The sequence below is a fragment of the Salvelinus sp. IW2-2015 genome, unplaced genomic scaffold (assembly GCF_002910315.2).
Source record: "Salvelinus sp. IW2-2015 unplaced genomic scaffold, ASM291031v2 Un_scaffold5993, whole genome shotgun sequence".
In the NCBI taxonomy this organism is placed as follows: domain Eukaryota; kingdom Metazoa; phylum Chordata; class Actinopteri; order Salmoniformes; family Salmonidae; genus Salvelinus; species Salvelinus sp. IW2-2015.
The window spans coordinates 25,140-32,221 of record NW_019947258.1 but is presented as its reverse complement, the minus strand read 5'-3'; the positions used below and the strand labels follow the sequence as shown (position 1 = coordinate 32,221).

At 49.6% G+C, this 7,082-nt stretch overlaps 1 protein-coding gene and 1 long non-coding RNA gene across 3 annotated transcripts in view; one reads left to right on the top strand and one right to left on the bottom strand.

Annotated features, from left to right (window-relative positions):
* The window catches only part of LOC112078639 (uncharacterized), a 33,161-nt gene that overhangs the window by 5,151 nt on the left and 20,928 nt on the right, over window positions 1–7,082 (bottom strand). The window lies entirely within an intron of this gene.
* LOC112078638 (uncharacterized) overlaps window positions 5,643–7,082 on the top strand; it is a 5,595-nt gene continuing 4,155 nt past the window's right edge. The window contains exons 1-2 of one of the 2 annotated variants that reach the window (XR_002895742.2): window positions 5,643–6,606; window positions 6,690–6,780. This is a non-coding gene — a long non-coding RNA (uncharacterized lncRNA). Of the gene's footprint in view, window positions 6,607–6,689; window positions 6,794–7,082 lie in introns of both variants that reach the window. The other variant, XR_011478780.1, reaches the window with a different exon arrangement.

Here is a 7,082-nt window from a genome sequence, read left to right as displayed (position 1 = left end):
CTACCAAGAAGGTGAGTTTTCACTTAGAAATGTGAAGATAAGTCGTTGTCTGATTTTGTATATCTATATTTCAATAATGTCTTAACCTTTCTGTCTTTGTGTGTCCTGTCTCCAGGTGACCAAAACGCTGCGGGTACCTGCTGCAGACATGGCCGCCTGGTTGGGTACCTAACGATGCGGCAACGAGACACGGGCAGGTCCTCGTCAGTGTCCTCACTGCCGGTGAGGGGGGGCCTGCTCCCCATTGCGGGCTGGTCTCATGGAGCGCGGTACCTACTCGCCGCGCCGGGTGGCGCCCCCCCAGCTCATGTACGTGGACCGAGACGAATGCTGCTCCAGCTTCGGTGGATCAAAGACAGCTGCCATGTACAATGAGTGGGACCAGCTGGTGGTTCGGCTGGACATCTGGCACTACTATGCGGCGGTTCGCGGCAGGGTGTCAAACTGAGAGCCACCAGCTCTACGGTCCCTTCATGCGGCAGCTGTCAGCCTGCATCTTTGAGTGGGATGCAGGTGATGTCCGCCGACTGCTGGAGGCCAAGGGTCTGCGCTGGAGGGGAGCACGGGATGGTCGGCCTCACTGAGGTGGAGGTTCGAGGCTGATCGGCAGGAAGGAGATGGCACTTCACTGTCGGCGTCGTACGCGTGGAGCTGCGGCGACCGAAATCCTTCTCCTTGACCTCCTCGAGACCTTCAACACGAGAAGGGGGTCGACACCCTGGGCATCCCGTTGCTGGACTCCGTCCGCATCCAGGCAATCTGGAAAAGCAGAGGCGCCACCTCCACTGCATAACAGACCCACCCGTGTACAGCTGTACACCGAGACCGCAAAATCACCAAGGGCGGCGTGATTTTTGCCAGTTTATCGCTGCGCACGGGGACTCCATACTCTTGGAGTCATTCCACCTCCCACCTCACCGGTATCATCTCCAGGTAATTGTTATTGTGAGCTTAAAGTAATCTTAATGTTTAATTGTAACAGCAACAAGCTCTCCCACCCTATCATGCATTGTTCTTCATCAGGTACCAGCAGGCAAATGCCATGCATTCCTGTTGGATGGACTGGTGAGGTGGAACGAGGGACCGTGCCGCAGGCAGCAGTGGAGGGAAAGAACAGGCAGTCCCTGCTCTCCTACAGTGGCCACCTGCAGCACATCCTTAACCTGAGCAGCCAAAGGGTGCTTGGCAAGGAACAGGTGAAGGACTACTCCAAGCCTAGCGAGTACATTTACATTTAAATCATTTAGCAGACGCTCTTATCAGAGCGACTTACCAAATTGGAAAGTTCATACATATTCATCCTGGGTCCCCGTGGGGAATGAAACCCACACCCTGGCGTTGCAAAGCGCCATACTCTACCAACTGAGCACACACGGGACCACGGGTAAGTCGAGTAAGAGAATAAACATTTAATCATCAATGCAATTAGTTACATCCCATTAACACTTCCCTACTTTGCTTTTGCCTGATTTTTGTTGTTTGTTGCTTTAATAGGAGAACTCTTCGGTCAGTGGAGTACCTGTACTCGCAGACTGGCAGAGTGCTCAGGATGTCAGCGGCGCCTGACCTTCCGATGAGGCAGCCGCCGTCGAGCAGGCTCGCGAGGAGCGAGGACTTTCAGGAGGAGGAGTGTGGACCCGACAGTCCACATCCCTCATGTCACACCTATGAGCGCCCTGTCCTCCAGCTCAGCGGCAGGACCTCTGTCAGGGGAAACGCCTGACGCACCCGAGGTCTGGGCATCCAGCTCCACCGCCCCTGAAGCACGGAAGACTCTCTTGAGGCCCCTGATCGACACGGTTTCCCACCCTGCCAACTCCTCTGATTGAGGTAATTATAATTGACCTTTTGTGTTGTTGAAAAGGAAAATGTTATTGCAACCTCTTTTAAGAAGGTTCATTTAGAAAGCTCACAACACAATAGTTTATTTTTTATTTTTTTATCCATCAGTGTGATTTTCAGTTAGTTACACAATGTAAAATAACATATTTTTCCTTTGTAGAAACATCTTAAGTGTTACCCCTAAATGTGTGACGTTGTCTCTTTATCTTCAGGGGGAACTAAAGGCCCTGATGCAATGCCGCTACCAGCATGTCGCAGGCTCTGCCAGGGCCCAGTGGCCTTTGGTGGGGGTGAGGAACCGTCAGGGGCTGTCGGACCGTAGGGTAGACGGTCTGGTGAGCTGGGCGGGCGCTGCCAGACTTTGACAAGCACGGCTTGTCTACCCTGCCGACACCAGGAGAGGATCGTTCGAGGGGGTTCAAGAACAAAGGGAAGTCGTCCATTGTTGTAGGAAAAGGAATCTCTCCAACGGCTATGTTTTAGTGTCTTATCCTCCACCTTACTATTATATTGCTGCCTCTACATTAATACATATGAAGGGCTATCATTTATTTTCAATGTTCTCTAATTATTTATCTCCTCTGTTTCAGTTGCCTTCTCGGACTCAACTCGGGCCCTGCAAATTTTGCCGGGCACCAGCCGTTTGGTGGAGGCAATTTGCAGTCAGCTCTGCCAAATCCATCCAGCGCCACACAGTTTGCCGGCGTCAAGAAGAGCAGGTGGGCGCTCTTTCTGGCAGACTACGTGGCCATCAGGGAGGCAGTGCTGAACAGCCTGAGGTTGATGGACCCAGACCAACCTTAGCTCTTTGAGCTGAATCAAAGGACCATCAGTCAATGGTAAGACATTAACTTATGGAGAATTGTTCATAAACCATGTGACTAATGACAATTTGTGTGACAGCTTGTGTTTGTTTTCTCTCCCTGTGTTCAGGTGATACTCCGGCGTCAGAAGGAGAGGGAGAGGATGGTGCTGCAGCAGGGAATGGGCTAGCTGCTGCCCCCAGCGTCACCGCCCAGCCCCTCCCTGCAAGCCAAGCACCTCCACTTCAAGCAGGAGGGAATCAAGGCACCCTTCCCTTCCCTACGCCGCCCCCCCCTGTCCCACGCCCAGACCACCCAGCAAGGAGAGCCAACCCACGCCCCATTCTGCCAGCCGACCCCTGAGCAACAACCCCCCGCACTTCCAGGCCCCTCCCTCCGAAGCCCCAAGGCAACAACAGTCGGACTGCTCTATCACCTCTCCAGTGCCAAGGACAAACGGCTTGGAGAGGGAAGAGGACTGCGCGAGGAGAACACAGAAGGAAGTGACAGCCGGGAAGGGAAGGCGACGTTGGAGCATTACGTCTGCGCCCCAATGCGGTTTGCCGAAGCGCGCGGGAGACGGGGCACAGCCGCTCTCGCGGCGTGGCGTTCTGCTCTGTTGCTGCGGGGGGTAAGACCGTGGCCCAGTTGCGTGGCGGAAATGAAGGACGCTAAGGGGAGAAGTGAAAGGACACTGACCACTGGCTGCGGTGGGTGCCCAAATCCCGGAGCGTGATTTATTATCTGTTATCACCTGCTTTTTCCCTACTTAGTACCGCAGACCCAGTTGGAGCGCGGCTTGTAGAGACTCTGAGAGTGTCTGATGAGGGGACCCGTACAGAGCTATATTGTATTGTGTGCTCTATTAATACTATTATGGTAGGGTCTTACCTCTATTGACGCTCCGGCATAGTTCTGAGGCGAGACCACCAGGAAAGAAAACACACCTAAACATCTCGGTCCGTCCCTCGGACAAAAGTTCACTGATTTTGGAACATCATTTATATAACATAGTTTCAATTGAAGAAGACTGATATTGTAAGACAATAGACAGGAAATTGCCGTAAATCGAACTGTAAAAAAAAAATAAGGAAGTAGACATTAAACATTATTACACAGATCAAAAACAGTTTGATTTATAGTCCATCTTTAAGATGGACCCAAAGATGGAGGTGACCCTGGCCTTCACCTCGTCCAGCCGCGACAGCACGTCATGGCTGTAGACTGTCAGCAGCCAGACGGGTGAGGGCACCGGGGGCATCTCCGGTAGATCAGTGAACTGCCGCCCAGTGCCCAAGGCCAGAAACTGCTCGCACTCCCCGAGGTACTGTATACCACTCCGCATCCAGGACTCGCTGTGACTTTCATACAGCTTGCTGTCGGTCTGTGACGCACTGTTCCCCAATGTGCGCGACCTCAGTATCCTCACAATCCGCAGGTCACAGGACAGCCTAGAGAGAGAGATAAAGCATATGAATGACTCGCATTCATTTGACTTTATTACTAACTAACTAAATCTTGTGAACTTACTTGTATGTCAATATTGCTGGGAACTGGCAGCGATGCCRAACGTCCAGCTGACTGACAAGGTCCCGTGACCTTCTTCTTACACCGACTGCATTCCAGGTACTCAGTGGCCATGAGATACCAGCGGTCGATGTYCAAGACCCTCCGGAAGGTCTTGTAGATCCCAGCACAGTTGATGAATTTACCTCAGCACTTTCTGAGGAGGGCCTTGGAGGCAGGAAGGACTGCAGGGGCAAATCCTCCTCTTCGCTCTGCCCCAGTGGATCAGGAGCAGGGACCGGGGCCATGACCGGGGTAGGAACCGGGGCTTGGTCAGTTGGAGGCAGAGGCCGAGGGAGCAATGGGGGGGACCTGTAGGGCTACGGCTTTTGCAGTGACACAGAAATAAATAGGTTAAATGAATGAATGAATAAATAAAATAAATGCATGCATGAATGGACAGACATATTACAAATGTAGATAACAGTGATTAAGTTAATAGCACATTCCAATATGCCCAGATGAATATCAATCAGTGATAGGATGTAACAAAAACATTTATGAGTGTTGGTCAAGTTTGAGTGTAAAACTGAAATGAAATGAGTGATTAAAATGGAAAAGAGAAAGTCATGATTAAGTGACATACAGGATGACAGCTACAGCCGATGTTCCAACTCGTGAACTATGGTGTGTTATTTTGTGTGTATAGATTGCTGACATTTATTTAATGTTTATTGGATTTACATTAGACTAATTATCTTCCGTTGTATCCTGTTTCCCTATGTATACTCTGGTTCATCATTAAAACTCCTGAGACTGGGCTTCTGTTGTCTGTCATCACTGTTTAGATCTGGTGCATCAAAGCACACGGCTACTTAATATGCATTGTTGACACATCCTGCCAACTCTCCTCTCACCCAGCAAAACCCCCCATTTCCCCTCCTCCTTCGACAGAGAAGAATGGGCAATATCCTCGGCAATTTGCAAATTTTTATCTGTTCCAAATGTTCAAATACACATATTGTTATTAGTCCTCTCCTCCAATCAGATGCTTCAGTTTGTTTCCAAATTGGAGAAAGAGAGCAAGACCAAAAACCACCAATGAAAGCCTACTTGTTCAAAAGTTTTTAGCCAATCATCTTCCTCTGAAATTTTCCTAACGTCCTTCTCAAAATTTTTCCGCAGCCATTGATTCTACACGGTGAGTATCTGAGGTAATTTTGCCTAATTTGCAAGAATTTAACATCAACGACTATAAATGTGATGAAAATAGACAATAACACGTCAGCAACCGATTGTTTACTACAGGGTACCCAATTGTGTAATTTAACAACGTTCGTAGATCGCTAGCTACTGTAGCTTGGCTGCTGCACAGGCAAGTTAGCATTGGCTTAAATTATTTTCTGTCAGCCATCGATGCCACTCGGTGAGTATATATGAGTAATTGGGCTTAATTTGCAAGAATGAATACTAAATGATGAATAATGACAATAACACCTCTAGCCAACCGACTTGTTTGACTACAGGGGCTACCCAAAATGTGTCCTTTAACAACGTTCGTATATCGCTAGCTACTGTAGGTGTACAAAACTCACAAAGTTTATTTATTTGACCACTGACAATCCTGTAAAACCTTAGCTAACATCTATATCAACTCAAAGTTGGAATTCTATCCTATTTAATTGTCTATTTTCTTTTGTTTTTTGATGGCATGCGTTTGAAGTGTATGTAGTTGAATGCATTGTATGATATGTGACAACCTGATGGTCATTGAGGGCAAACGTGTCTTTCTATGTAAACTGAATTTAACTGCATATGAAATAATAATCACCCTACCCATAACCCCCAAACCCCCCACTGCTGTCCTTCTCCTAGCAGACCTATCAAGCAAACGTAAGTTCCTTTATATGTATCTAATACGGTTATGCTGTCACTTGTCACTGCACTCATCAGTCATGATAATCGTTTTTTTTCTTGCTTCCTAAGATGGAAAATTCAAGGTTCCGTTTCACGCCCTCACAGGAGTTGGTCCTCAAGGCCACACCCCAGGCAGTAAGAGTGGCTGCTGACGGCCCCCCTGCTTCTGGTGCCCAGGGCCCTCCTGTGAGGGCTAAGAAGTGGGAGGAAGTGGAGGCAGAGGCTCGAGCCCGCGTCGTCTCCGAGGGAGGTGACCCCGGTGCAGAGATGGTCATCCTGAGCCGGTGCACTGTTCAGTTCGGGGCAAGTACCGGGGTCAGACCTTCAAGTGGATGATAGAGAACGACGTGGGCTACATGGTGTATGTGGTAACAGTGCATCAGAAGGAGAGGGAATGAGAGCGCAGCGTTTCCCAGCATCCCCTGATGGGCCAACAGGGACGCCTTGACTCGCTACTCGGGCGCCGATCCGGCCTTCGCTGAGATGGTCAGGTTCAACCGGGCGCACGAGGAAGCTAAAGTCCTGTCCTCCCAGCCAGGTGAGTTTGTTTAATTRTCCTCATTGTATGTAAGATGTAACTCTTTTGCTCTGACAGTTAATTGGTTCCCGTGCTGATTTCAGGCCAGGAGGGCAAGGCCCTTGTTGGCATCGGGAAGTACAAGTGGGACTCGCTGCAGGACCTGTATGAGACTACGGGTGCAGACAGGATAAGGTAATGGGTGGATGTAGACTGTCATCCTGTATGTAGCTGTCATCCTGTTGATTAGCTTTGTCATCCTGCATGTAGCTGTCATCCTGCATGTAGCTGTCATCCTGCATGTAGCTGTCATCCTGCATGTAGCGTGTCATCCTGCATGTAGCGGTCATCCTGCATGTAGCGTCATCCTGCATGTAGCGTCATCCTGCATGTAGCTGTCATCCTGCATGTAGCTGTCACCCTGTATGTAGCTTGTCATCCTGCATGTAGCTGTCATCCTGCATGTAGCTGTCATCCTGTATGTAGCTGTCATCCTG